The following is a 12,760-nucleotide window of genomic DNA, read 5'->3' as shown; positions in this document are numbered from 1 at the left end:
AAGAAAATCCCCAGGCATGAAAGCTGTATAGGAAGAAGGAAAAAAGCTGCCCTCTGTGCCCATGGCACAGGAAATTGTAGCAGGAAAGGTCTGTGTTAGACACTAGGAGCAAAAGTAAGGAAAATGAGCAGGGGGGGCGAAACAGACTGCAAGAGAGATGCTGGAAGAGATTACTTAGATGCTTGTCCCTCTGTCAGGAATGAGATGGGTATAACTGTGGTCATGGCACAAGGCAGAAGGAACAAAGAGACAGCTTCTCTGGGTTCCCACTAGTCCTAGTTTTCTTAGCCATCCACCATCTAACCTTCAGCAGTGTTTGAGATGCAAGTACATAGATAGTGATGAGGCATAAGGAAGTGACACTTGTTCACTGAACACATCACTGCTCTCTTTACCCACGCCCCACTGTATTCTTACTAACCAGGAATGACAACAGGATGGAGACCTGAAAAATTATGGAAACCCAAGAGCTGACTGAACTCTGAAGATGGACAAAGTAATGGCCCTTACCATCTTCTGGGGTGTGGCTAAAGGAAAAGGGCAGCGGTGTGCCACCCAGATCACTGCCGTGTGAGCCCATGATTGATTGAGCATTGCTGTGAGAGTTAAAAGAGTGGTGTGAGCATCTGCTTCCCTGTCACCACCAGATAACCAACGTGACTGCTGGTACTGCTCCTCCCTGCTAGGAAAACTAAATCAAGTGATGCCTTGAAGACTTAAAATAAGCTGTCTATAAACTTTAATAGAAATATCTATTTCTGCAGCATTGCCTTTGGGAAATCTAGTGAGGTTGTAAATGTATGAGGTTGGCCTGAGTATCCACCACAAGTAATGGAATTTCAAGTAAAGGCTGGAAAATTTTCCTTTACCCTTTCTCTCTATTCCCAGCTATTTTCAGTCTGTATGATTGTCATTCATCACCTTCTTTCCTTGGCACCATGCATTCTTAATCATAGAATGGATATAAAGGACCATTTAGGTTGGAAAAGACCTTTAATACCATTGAGTCCAACAATTTACCCAGCACTGAACCATGCCCCTACAACCCACATCTACGTGTCTTACAAATACTTCCAGGGGTATACTCAACCACTTCCCTGGGCAGCCCGTTCCAGTGCTTGGCAACCCCTTCTATGAAGAAATTTTTTCTAATATTCAATCTAAACCTCCCCTGGCACACAACTTGGGACCATTTCCCCTTGTCCTATTCCTTGTTACTTGGTAGAAGAGACTGAACATCACCTGGCTACAACCTCCTTTCAGGTAGCTGTAGAGAACTAAATTCCCTCCTGAGCCCCTTTTGCCCCAGGCTAAACAACCCCAGTTCCCTCAGGTGCACCTCATAGGACTTGTGCTCCAGACCCCTCACCAGCTCTGTTGCCCTTCTCTGGACACGCTCCAGCACCTCAATGTGCTTCTTGTAGTGAGGGGCCCAGAACTGAATGCAAGATCTAAGGTGTGAACTCACCAGTGCCAAGAACAGGGGACAATCACTGCCCTGGTCCTGCTGGACACACTATTTCTGACATAAGCCAGGATGCTTGTATCCTTGTGATACACTTGATGCTCCACTCATCCTTGCCTGTCTGAGGAGCACAAACCTTTTCATTTGATGAGGGACAGACCATGAGAGGATAATGATCCCTTGGCCAGATGGGCCTTGGACTTATATCCACTATATCTGGGATTAAAGGTGGACACATTCTCAGGATCCATCTTTGAGTCAATACAAGCAGCTCACTGTTGTGTTCTAGATGTTGTGCTGATTCTCAGGTTGCATTGTCTGCCAAGCCAGGATATTAGCTCTGGTCTTCAAAGCTCTCTCAGAGTCAATTATGTCTGAGTCTGCATTTTCATCACAGCCCACCTGCTCATTTGGGAAAAGGCAGTGGCCTGAGTCCATGATGAAGTGAGGGAAAGTTGAGATGAAATGGAGATAAATGTCAATGAGGTTTGGCTACTGAATAAGTTTGCAAAGGAATACACTACCCCAGAATGGATAAGTTTAGGATATACAGCAGTGCTCCCTTTCTTATGGAGCTTTTCCACCATAACAGAAAAGAGGGGTTAGTATTATGAAATATTATTAAAACAAACAAGCAAATGCAATAGTGCCTTCTTAACAGATTATATAACGAATTACCAAACTATTTTAATAGTCATAAGGAAAACTGGTTTGAAACCCTAAGACATGTAGCAGCCCCCAGTATGCTTAAGGGAAGGCATCATCAGAAAAGACACAGAGCATGCAGAAGATTGCAGGAAAACACATCAAAGAGGTTGGGATGGGACATGGTGCATTACGTAGGAGTTTCCCGCCTTCACTGGGATTTATATGAGCCAAGCAGGCAGGATGCAAGGAGTCAGCAGCATCGCACAGCTTGTGTGTCTTGCAGTGGTGGCTACTACCAGTAGGAGGGCAAATGTGTGAGAGTGAAAACATGTAATCTATTAAATGTTCCCCGTGACAGGGCTCCCACAGTCCTACCAGTTACTCTGGGGGAATGGCTACAGTTTAACATCATCCATTCCCTCTCAATGCTCACCTTTGACCTGTGACCTGTGATCTGCCTTTCACTTAGTGACCAGTACTCCTCTTCCTGGTTCTAGCCCAAATCTTAGTCTTTCTCATCAGATTCTGTACCTTTCTGGTAGCTGAGGGATTCCTCTTCCTCTCTCTTCAGTTATCACTATGGTCAGACACATCTCTACATGGCTCACAGACCAAAACCACAAGTTCCCAGGCATTTTCTTTCCTCTTTTCTACACTCTGTTCCATTTATCAGTATTTCCTTAAAAAACAAAATTGCAAAACTGCACAGAAAATTTGAGTTTTAATATTGGAGAACTACAACATTAATAGGCTGCTCCATAATGTCATGTTTCTGAATGTGGAGTTGTCGCAATCCTTTTTAGAGCTTTGTCATATTGCAAATGTACATTGCAATCATACCAAACTATTATGCCTAGCTGTTTTCACTGTCCTACTGTCTGTCTCTGAGGCACATTTTTTGGCTCTAGGATTTTTCCCTTTAAACAGTTTGCTGAATTGACTCCAATCTATATTCTCCATGCTGCAGCACTCTGGTTTTCTTCTGCTCATGGGCATAAATTCTCCCAACTCAGTATCCTGCAAATGACATTAATGTACACCTTGGTCACCTTTCTTCATTGGTTTTAAAGACTTCAAGAAGGGCCGATTTAAACTCTCCTTGCTGAGAACTTTTGTCCCAACCTTATGGTTGTAGTCAGTCATTGTTATCACTGATAACTCCTATCTGAAAAATTCCCAATAATTCTCCCAGTGGCAATTTCACATGGTGCTAATTAGAGCCTCAAGAACTGTCCTGAAAAGGGAATTTTTTAATCAACAAAAAATCCCCTGCAGAGCTGAACAAAGCCCAGTGCATTTCTGACACTGGGCAAGAAGGTCACTTGAACCAGTTTAATTTCATTTGCACTGTATTCTTAGCAATTCGACCTAAATTTATTTTGACATACAAATCTTGCAAGTAGTCTTCCCACACACTGAATGCATCTTTGGTGTTCCCTTCCTCCAACAGTTCAGATGGAATCAGTATGCACAGCAAAATTCCTCCGGTTATGATAGAGTGATGGAAATTAGATTTTTGCTATAGCAATTGAGTTTAGCATTCCTTCCCCCTTTGGAGGATAAATTTGTCTATCATGCTTCTTTCTTCAGCACTTGGGTCTGGGACATCCAAATGTTGTAGAAAAGTAATATAACCACAGCCCAGAACAAGAACGTCATTTTGATCTTCCCTTGTTGAGGCAGAGGAATATGCAGTTGTGCTGTTCCACTACTGCAAAAGCAGAATAATACCTCTCCTCCCTTATAGTGGGATCCATCTTGCTTAACTTTAGATGCCCACACCTGAGCTAGTCCTGGGTCACTTCTCTAGTCACTATCTATCTCATCAATAAAGTCAATGGAGATGTAATTCCCCATGTCCGGTTTATTTTACCTGTATCAAGGTAAGACAAACCATGTCCTAAGCTCTACTGAACCTATTGATCAGAGATTCTCTGGCTATAATGGGAGTATGCCCAAAGTAGACTCCCTACCCTTCAGGTATTCATGCTGGATCTGATGTATCCCACTGCCACACTGTGCTCTCTCTTTGGACAGCATTTGACTCCATTTCTGCATTTGTTCATTCTGACAGTGCCCATATAGATGACAATAAGCCAGAATCTTGGGGCTGTTCTTTCATATTGCTGCTACCACAATGCTTTAGTCCAGTTCCTCTGTGCTACTTGGTTACTGCCTTTGATCGTGGAACCTCTTTTTGAAGTCTACCTACAAAAGTTTTTCCTGATTCCAAAATTCAGAGTTCGGGACAAGCAATGAAAGATTAGACCATGTCTATCAAAGAGAAGGGAGGCATTTTTGAGGAGTAAGAAATAGCCTCCAGGGTTCCAGTCAGGCCTGCACAAGGTACTGGGCTTGGCAGCTAGCTGGTATTCTGAGTTGGAGTAGCTCCTTCACTGCTGTCTCCACCCTATGCTCAGGTCAGTGCAGCTCTGAGCTACCACCCTGTAAATCATTAACAGATCTGTGCTAGAAACAACCTTTCCCTGGGAGGCAAAGGGTACCTCCAGGTGCTGATTTGGCCACTGTTTTCAGCCGTCAGAGAAATGATGTTCAGTACAGGTTGGTCCCGCAGGTAAAGTGAGACAGGTCAGGCTTGATGGCCTCTTGTATGTGTGTTAATATCCAACACACAATACCCAAATATTCCTAGCATCCTCTCTCACACCTGAGTCCTCCCAGGGAGCAAGGGCAGCTTTTGGAGAGTCCTCATTAGGTCACTGGCCTTGGGAGCTGAACTCTCCCCTCCCCCACCTTGGTACACAACTGTTCCTCATTTACATAAATTATCTCTATTCAATTATCTGTCCAGATGTCCGAATTGTGCCACCAATGATCTGTGAATGAATTAAAAATGGAATATAATTTAATAATAACTGATTAGAAGGAGATTAGTTGTTATATAAAAAGCAAAAACCAAGAGATAGCTAGTTGCCCTTAATCCGAGCCAATCCACAGTAATTATAGAAATACAGTCTCGCTTGCTCTCCTTCCCATTTCTCTTCTTCTCCCCCCACATTTTCTCTCTTTCTCCTTTTCCCTTTTCCCTCTGTCCTTTCTTTCCTCTCTCTCTCCCCCCTCTTTCTTTTTTGTTTCTTGGTCTCCATCCCTCCTGTGCCTTCTCTCCACTTTCTCCTCCTGTTTATAACTACCTACGTCAACAGAGTCAAAGCCCCTCCAGCTGCTGAAACACCCATGTAGCTGGGAATGTCCTGGCAGATCCAACCAGCAATAGCTTTCAGCTGCATTAACATCCTGTCTTTCAAGCCATGTTAATGATGGTGTCTTTATACTCTCACTTTTCCGTTAAACATTTCTGGAATCACTGCTTTTTCCCTAGGTTCATAAGGCAGGCTCTTTAAAGGTTTCCTTCTTCTTGTCTTTTGGAGTCATGCAGAGCAATTTCTACACTGTCCTGGATGTTTTAAAATCATAAGTAGCACAGAGGCTCTGCTCCTCCTCTTGCACTAGGAAGAACCCAGCAGCAAGTCCCTGAGCCCCTTTGGTGTCTCTTCAGAAAAAGAGCACCCAGACTTTTGCAGGAAACTTGCCATGGATTTTTTTCAGTGATATTTTCTCCTCTCCCAATCATACAGCCAAAATACCCCAGAGCTAGGCTGAGATAGTGCCACACTATTGGAGGCAGAAAAATTTGGAGAGAAAAATACAGCACTTTGTTATCTGAATGCTCCATGGGGATCCCCCATCCTCTCTAACAGAGCTCCCTCCCTCCCTCCTAGCTGCCACCCACCTATGTCAGCTGGGATTTCTGGTGCAAACCTCCACCACTCACTGTGATTTGCAATGGCATGAAGCTGAATAACTAAAACCTATTATTAGTTTATTTTTATTCCTCTTGTAAATTAGAACAAGAAAAAAAATCATTTGCTGGTGTTAGTGGACAATTTATTTCAGGTAATTTCATAACATGATTTGGAAACTATCAGCCAGTAATAGCCTGAGTCAAATTCCCCCACTAGTTTAACAAGGGGCTTGTCAGACAAGGACACTGATGATTAGGGATATTGCTTACAGACACACTCTTACAAGAAAAATGAAGCTGAAACAGGTATATTCACTGTCATAGACTCACCTCCCTGTACTAGGATACCAGATATTTAAAACCTCCAATGTCTTGGCTTGCTATGTGAATTCAATCTTTCTGAGTTAAAAGCTCTGCTCTCCCTTCATACATCACTCTTAAGAGCAGTGCTCACAGCAGCACTTTTTGCCTCTTCCAAGCACTAAGCCATCTGCAGCTGGTTGGCTCTACCAAGGTGGAGCAGAAATCAGATCATGAAGGTCTAAGGCCCAGAGAGCAAACCTATATGATGTAATACTACACAGATCATTTTGATGAGCTCACTGATGACACTGTGATGGTAGTTGGTAGTTATTTTACCCTCTAATGCACCTTCTATTTCTTTAAAATAGAAGGGTACTAGTAGGCATAAAGGATGTAGTTAAATCTACATGTAGTTAAAGCTTCACCGAGAACCAGCAAATGTTTCCTAAAATAAATTTTGAGAATATTAGCATCAAAAAACCCCAACTATTTCAAAAGCAGTAGACATTAATTACTACAAAATGTGTAAAGTTTTGAATTCAACCCCTTTCATTAGCACAAATGAAAATGTGAAGATTTATTTTGTCATTCCATTAACATGCAGTTTGGGTAAATTCTGTTGTTTTCTTCTGTGGAAACACCACCCTGACCTTCAAAAATATTTTTGAAGGTTTATTCTGGTAAGCTAGTTTCTGTAAGTGCTGGAAGCACTCAGTATTTTTTCCCTGTTTAGTTAGCTAGTTAAGATAACATGTCTAATTTACAGATCACTGCAACTAAAATTCTTCATTAATTGTAATTTCTGTGTTGCTGCAAATGTTACAATGCTGCCTTGCATATCACTTGCCTGTGCTTTTCATGAAGACATCTAAGATTCAAGAGAGTACAAGAAAATTTCAACTTTTATTAAAAAGCACTGCTGATGCAAAAGGTTTGACAACACCAATTGGAGCCATTTTACTGCAGAAAAAAACTAAAAGACATTTAGTACATTATTTAAAGCCTTCTACAATTTTGAACCTAATATATTTATTTTTTATGGACTTAATACAAAAACTTTGGACTCCTGGGCTTTTGCAGTGAGCATTTTTATATTTTGATAATTAAAATGTTATCACTCTGTGGCTGGAAGATGTGTTCAGCAGACTTTGAAGGATATTATTTACATATGATTTGGCTTTGATACTCTTATTTTTTGAGTAACATTTTACTCACAAGTAGTTCAATTGGCTTCTATGAGTATTATTCAATATGATAATGTGAGGAGAGGTAGAAAATATGTCCCCTAAGTTAATGTAAAACAAGCCATAATTACTGAAGGTAGATTAATGATTTCCAGTTTGAAAAAAGAGTTTTGTTCATTTTATACATCCATCACTAAAGCCCACAAGAAAACATTTTGCATTTTAGTATTTCTGTTGCAGAGATTCAAAGTTAAAGGGATTACTGAAGTGTTTCTTTATTGTTAATTTTCCCAGGTTTAAATTTATGATAGAGGATGTGTCAACTGTAATCATGATCAAACCCTTAACACACATTACCTCCCTCTTTTTGCATTGTTTCTATCAGGGTTTTGGCATCGGTTTTCTAGAGTTCATAATCCTCTAGAGCAGCCTTAGTTTGAAGTTGTTTTTCTTGATGATTGTTATGGGGATCTTCAGGAAAAGTATGTGCATTTACAACAAATCTAAGAACAAATTGCAATGTTTAGTTTAATTTTTTAGTCCAGGTTTTGTTAGAAATCTGAAAATAAAGGGCAGTGCCATGGCATGAGCAGAGGGACCAGAAGCACTGCAGTCTAGTCCTCCCATAACTTCATCAGATGACAGTGGGTTTTAGCACACCAAAGCCAAGTGACTTCTGCAGATCACCCCATGTGCAGGACCTTCTCCAGGTGATGCTCCTGCAAGACACCCATGAGGGACAGTGGCACCACCCTGTGCCATTGGCTTTGCCCAGCCTCATCCCTGGGCAGCAAGCACTGCTTTCTTTCCAGGGCCTGCAAACACCTTAGTTCATTTCTGAGTGCTTCCTTATCTCTTTAACCTATTCCCATCTAACAAACATGCAAGGCTTATCTCCCTGAGCTCCAACTGTGCCACACAAACCAAACCCCTGGCAGCTGGCCAAGAGCCAGCTTTGCCTGTGCTGTACCACACAAAAGCAGCAGCAATGATAGCGGCTTCTCTCATCCCAGTCTGTCAAAATGCTCTTTAAAGTCACCTAAGTTCAACTGTAAAGTGTCTGTGGAGTGAGACTGTGGCATTTTCAGGAATACAAGCTGATCTGAAGGTGGGCTGCTCATCTCCACACAAGGATGAAGGCAGAGACGTGTTGCTAAACAGAGGCTGTTTTGCAACAGAACAGGACAAGTCTTCCAACAAAATGGAATGCGCATTGGATGATACGCAAGGATGAAAGATTAGAAAGAGGCCCAGGAGTGTTCATAAGCAATGGACCTATCCCGAGCAACCTGAAGCTGGGATGCACATGAGATATCCCAGCTGCTAATACAGACTCCAAGGAAACAAAGGGCACTCAGGGCTCATTTTGCCTCCTCTGTCCTTTGGTTCGCTAAGGGGGAAGCAAAGGGATGATGGGACTGCAGTGGTCAAATCAAAGTGGTGTAAGTGACACCTGCTGGCAGATGCCTGGGCAGCCAGAGCACAGCGCTCCTCCTTGCTGTGGGAGCAGGGGTGGCATGGGCTCACCGTGGGTCACACTGAGCCTCCACACAGCCCCAGCTTCATCAAGTCATAGAATACCCTGAGCTGCAAGGGACCGACAAGGATCACCGCAGTCCAAGTCCTGGCTTGGGAATGTCATCTGTTTAGATCCAACTAGGATTGCCCAGATAGGGGAACCTTTTGACTCCATCGCTTCACCCTGATTCTCCATTACTGCATTCAATGGTGGCTCCATGGATTTGTTTCAGACATTTCTTGGCTCTAACTGCCCTGCATGTTATTAATACATTAGGGCACACTGGGAGGCACTAGAAATTGCTGTTGCTGAAGACTGGGGCACCTCCACTGTAGATGTTTGGGGCGATTTCTTTGGCTTAGCTCTTTTCTAGAGCAAGGACCCATTAGCAGCTGGAAGGTGTTGGAAGTGGGGGCTCAAACCACATCATCTTCCCACCCTGTTTCATCTGCAAGGACACCAGGCTGAGCCTCCTGTGACTGCTGTGCAACACAGAGAGCAGCAACTGAGGCAACCGGAACCCTTGCATCCAGAGGGCAACCTGGATCCAAAAACCACACTGAATGTGGACAGACCCATTAGTCACCAAGTCTGACCTGAGCCAAGACTGCAAGGTTTGTCTGTGCTGGAGCATGTATTTTAGAAGGTCTAAGTGGGAAAGACCATTCCTCAGGTAAACAGTTTTAATGCTGGAATATTAGACATGGCTGTAAATCAGGTTCTCTCATACTGTGGGAAATTCTAGCATTTTAAAGTATTTCTCTCCATGGAGAAATAATGTAATTTTAAAACGCCGTTTTTGCAACTGATTCTTTTTTTAACTAGTGTTACAGGTCATCAGGAACAGCTGACAGCAAGCAATACATATATACTGCAGTATACAGACACTGTGATTGACAATGGAGATTGTGATTCCTAGTTTATATTTTAAAATCATTAAGGTCATCTGAAATTTCATGGCACATGAAATATTTCACACTTTTGGCAGCATGAAGATTCTCTGCTGTGTTATAACAAAAGGATTTTCCACTAATTTAGTATTTACTCAGTACTATGTAGCAAATGTACTTAACAGTTTGAAAATTAAAATGAAAATAGATTTAAACTATTTTTCATGCTATAATGTGATAGTAGAATAATATAAAATGAAAATGCATAAATTAACATCAGAAAATACATTTCAATTTTGTAAAACAAACTGTTTCAAAATATATTGCTTTAGGGATTACTGTAAGCAACTAGATATTTTTCTGTCAAAAGTCCAAACACTTCCATCCAAAGAAGTTCTTTTTCAACAAGAAGCTGTTTTAAATATGTCATGCCTACTCTACTAATTATCCTCACTCTGAAAAATTCAGGCCTTATATTAATAGTTATATTTAATTAAATTAATTATGAAATAGGTAGCTTGACCTTCTAGTGCTAGATCCTGTTATGCCTTTGTTAATAAATTAAAGAACCTTCCATCCTCTGAAAGTGTCTCTCCTAACTCATGGGTTTTTCATGAAGTTCTTATCTGAATAATTTCCAGTTCTTTGGTGTTTTTTATTGAAAATGTAGACACCAGAACTGGACACAGTATGAGTCTGTTATGGTCTTGGAATGCCAAGACCACCCTCATTCCGCTAGGTAACGTCTTCTTGCCGATAGATCCAGAAATGGCATAGCTCTGATAGAGCAGATTACACCAAGAATACATGCTGAGTTTTTGCTATCTGTCACATCTCCTCCATCCTCCTCAGAGCCACTGCTTCCCATGACAGCAGCCTGTGACCTTCATTTTCTGTTCTGAGATATATAGTCCTGCATTTGGCTATATTAAAATCACATATTGTTCAAATGAGCAGAGCCTGCCAAGCGATCCAGATTGCTCAGTATAACTGACCTTACTCCCATCATTATTTATCACTCCACCAATTTTTATGTCAAGTTGAAATCATTACCTGCATTGATTTCGTATTTTCTTCTGAGTCACCACAAAGATATTGCATGGTATGGACCAAGAACTGATCTCTAGACAACACATCTTCAACATTTTTCTGGCAGTGGATGATTCCCCAGTGAATTTGTCAGAACCGCTAATTAGTCATCTTTTAATTCATTTAACACGTTTAATTCCGAATCCACCTCAAGCTAATTTTTTACCAAGAAAGTGACAGGGTGCCAAGGGAAGTGCTGGCCTGGCACCCAAACGCACTGTGACAGCCGCTGCCTCCACACCGCTCTATTTTTCTCTCTCCCGAGAAGTCACACTCCGAATGACGTTCCCCGCTGAGCACCCATCCTCGGGGATTACTGGGGCCGTGGATTTGGGCGCTCCACACCCCGCCGTGCGAAGCGGCCCCCGGCGCCTGGCGCGGCCCCGGCGGGCTCGGCGGGGGCTGCCCGCGGGAAGGCGCTCGCCCGCGCGGCGCTCACCCGGCTGCGCGGGGCGGCCCCGGGGAACCGGGGGGTCCCCGTGCCCGCGAGCCCTCCGCGGCCGACCGCGGAGCTGCCGCCGGTAATTAGCGGCATTAGCGGAAGGAAAGTTGCCTGCTCTGATCTCCCGTCCCGAGGCCACGAGGTCCCCGGGCGTCTCCATCCCTCTCCAGCCCTTCCCTTCCCTTCCCTTTCCTTTCCTCACTGCTCTATTGCAGGCCAGGGCGGCCACCCCCTTCTCCCCTTCCCTCCCCGCCAGCCGGGGGAGGCTCCCGCTTGTATTTACCAGCAAATGATTAATTGTTGCTCGGCGCTGGCCGCTAATGCTGCTAATCCGGGCGGCTGCGTGTTCGGCCGCTCGCCCGGTGCCAGGCCCCGCGGGCGGAGGGGGCGCAGCGCCGCGGCGGGCGGGGGCCGGGCTGCGCCCCCGCCTGTAATTACTCCCCAGACAAATCTCTGCAAACAGGGGAGCGGGGAAATCTCTGCCCATATTGCAAGGGGCTCCGGCCCCCACCCGCGGAATAATTTTGAGACTCAAATCCCAGCAAAGACCTGCTACAAATTGCTGCAAATTAAGCTGATTTTGCCCCGAATGAGGGATTTTCTGCTGCAGATCAGCCCTTCCCGGAGCTGATGAGGTGGGGATTAGAGAAGGGACTGAAATCAAAGGGACAGGATGGTGCGGGAGGGGGGAGCCCTAGAGGGGAGCCCAGCAGTGAAAGTCCCGGAGCATTAACGCTTATTGATTTCTACTTTGCTGACATTTTATTCTATTACCAAGTTTACGATTAGCCTAAACTAGGATCCGTGACAGCCAAGGCAGGGTGTGGAGCCCCGAGGGGTGAGGGGCACTCACTTCTTGGGCTTGCACCCCACCAGCCTCGCAAGCATCTGCTCGAAGCAAATGCCACCTTCCGGGGGCTGCCTGGCTCCTGGCCCTGGAAGGGTTGTGATGTGAACTGAGTTTGCGACCCTGGGCAGGCTGCACTGTCGTTTTGCTCACCAAGAGGATGCTGGTGATTTTGAGGAGAGGGAGCTTTCTCCAAATTTTATATTCTTATCAACCTCCAAATCTTTCTTATTACATGTGATGGGAAGAGTCATCTCACCCCCTTTTCAACATCCGTCTGTCCATCTCTCCATCCCTTCTTCTTTCCCTCTCCCTTCCCTCTGGATCCTCATTTCCATCTGTTTAAACAGCAACAGCAATGTCTGTTGCAGGTATTTCAAATTGCACCATTAAAGATTTTATGTTGTGGATGTTAAAATTAAAAAGATATATGTGCAAATAGTCACTATGAATTTAATCAACTTGATTTAATACTAATAGGAAACAGCAAATGGAATTTATGACTCAAAAAGAAGTGAATTTTTTAAATAAATACAAGTACTTTGTGAAAAACAGAAAAAAAAAATCTCAATCTGAAGAGTTTATTAGAGTCTAATCCCCCAACAACAAC

The 12,760-nt window shown here is 43.6% G+C and overlaps 1 long non-coding RNA gene across 1 annotated transcript; it reads right to left on the bottom strand.

The window, feature by feature from the left end:
• Positions 1 to 2,815: 2,815 nt before the first annotated feature.
• On the bottom strand, positions 2,816 to 11,656 carry LOC137475505 (uncharacterized). The gene is made up of 2 exons (XR_010999926.1): positions 11,587 to 11,656; positions 2,816 to 4,558 (listed from the first exon to the last, which is right to left on the bottom strand). It is a non-coding gene; the product is annotated as an uncharacterized lncRNA (long non-coding RNA).
• Positions 11,657 to 12,760: the final 1,104 nt, after the last annotated feature.

Source organism: Anomalospiza imberbis, chromosome 6, assembly GCF_031753505.1.
Source record: "Anomalospiza imberbis isolate Cuckoo-Finch-1a 21T00152 chromosome 6, ASM3175350v1, whole genome shotgun sequence".
Taxonomy (NCBI): domain Eukaryota; kingdom Metazoa; phylum Chordata; class Aves; order Passeriformes; family Viduidae; genus Anomalospiza; species Anomalospiza imberbis.
The sequence above is the reverse complement of the archived record's forward strand: the minus strand, read 5'-3'. Positions and strand labels throughout refer to the sequence as shown.